The sequence below is a fragment of the Oryctolagus cuniculus genome, chromosome 5 (assembly GCF_051225735.1).
Source record: "Oryctolagus cuniculus isolate XC-2025 breed Fujian yellow rabbit chromosome 5, ASM5122573v1, whole genome shotgun sequence".
NCBI lineage: Eukaryota > Metazoa > Chordata > Mammalia > Lagomorpha > Leporidae > Oryctolagus > Oryctolagus cuniculus.
This window is the reverse complement of record NC_142871.1, coordinates 156,953,789-156,955,010: the sequence shown is the minus strand read 5'-3', so window position 1 is coordinate 156,955,010 and position 1,222 is coordinate 156,953,789.

The window sequence follows — 1,222 nt, the reverse complement described above, 5'->3', positions numbered from 1 at the left end:
CAGGATTTCTGGAAGATTCCTCAGCAAGATGGAAAACAACGTCAGAAGAGTCAGTGGGTAAGGAAAACTGAAGAATGAAAACCAAGCCAACAGAAGTGACTTCTGGCTGGTGCCATGGCTCACTAGGTAATCCTCCGCCTGCGGCGCCGGCACTCTGGGTTCTAGTTCTGGTTGGGGCGCCAGTTCTGGCCCAATTGCCCCTCTTCCAGTCCAGCTCTCTGCTGTGGCCCGAGAGTGTAGTGGAGGATGGCCCAAGTGCTTGGGCCCTGCACCCGAATGGGAGACCAGGAGGAAGCACCTGGCTCCTGGCTTCAGATCAGTGCAGCGTGCCTGTGGTAGCAGCCAATTTGGAGGGTGAACCAATGGAAGGAAGACCTTTCTCTCTGTCTCTCTGTCTAACTCTGCCTGTTAAAAAAAAAGAAGAAGAAGAAGAAGAAGAAGAAGAAGAAGAAGAAGAAGAAGAAGAAGAAGTGACTTCTGTGGTTAGAAACAACAAGGCAGGGATGTCACATGTGATTCAGGCGTAAGGTGCACAGACTATGAGCACAGTGAGGCCTGTGTACACAGGAAACCCGAAATCCTGACTTCGACTTTAGCGTGCATTTTCCTGCCCCAAGAGTAACCACCAGAGGACAGAAATAGAATGTTTCTGCTTTTTGAACCAGTCAAAGGCAATAAATAAGTCCTTAAAAAAACCCTGCATTAATACCCAAAAGGCAAACAAAGATCACGCGCACACACACACACACACACGTAGGGTAAACTGACAGCACCAAATAAAATGGTGGAAACAATTTAAATAAATCAGAAGCACAATAAATGCAAATGGACTAATTTCTCCATTTTTAAAAAAGATTTTTACTTATTTATTTGAGAGGTAGAGTTACAGACAGAGAGAGGGAGAGACAGAGAGAGAGGTCTTCTGTCACTGGTTCACTCCCCAAATGGCTGCAATGGCCAGGGCTGGGCCAGTCCAAAACCAGGAGCCAGGAGCTTCTTCCAGGTCTCCCACAGGAGTGCAGGGTCCCAAGCACTCAGATCATCTTCCCCTGCTTCCCCAGGCCGTAGCAGAGAACTGGATGGGAAGAGGAGCAGCTAGAACATGAACCAGCATCTATATGGGATGCCAGCACTGCAGGCAGAGGCTTAGCCTACTACACTATAGCACCAGCCCCTAATTTCTCCATTTAAAAGAGTTCCAACCAGAACAACAACAACAAAT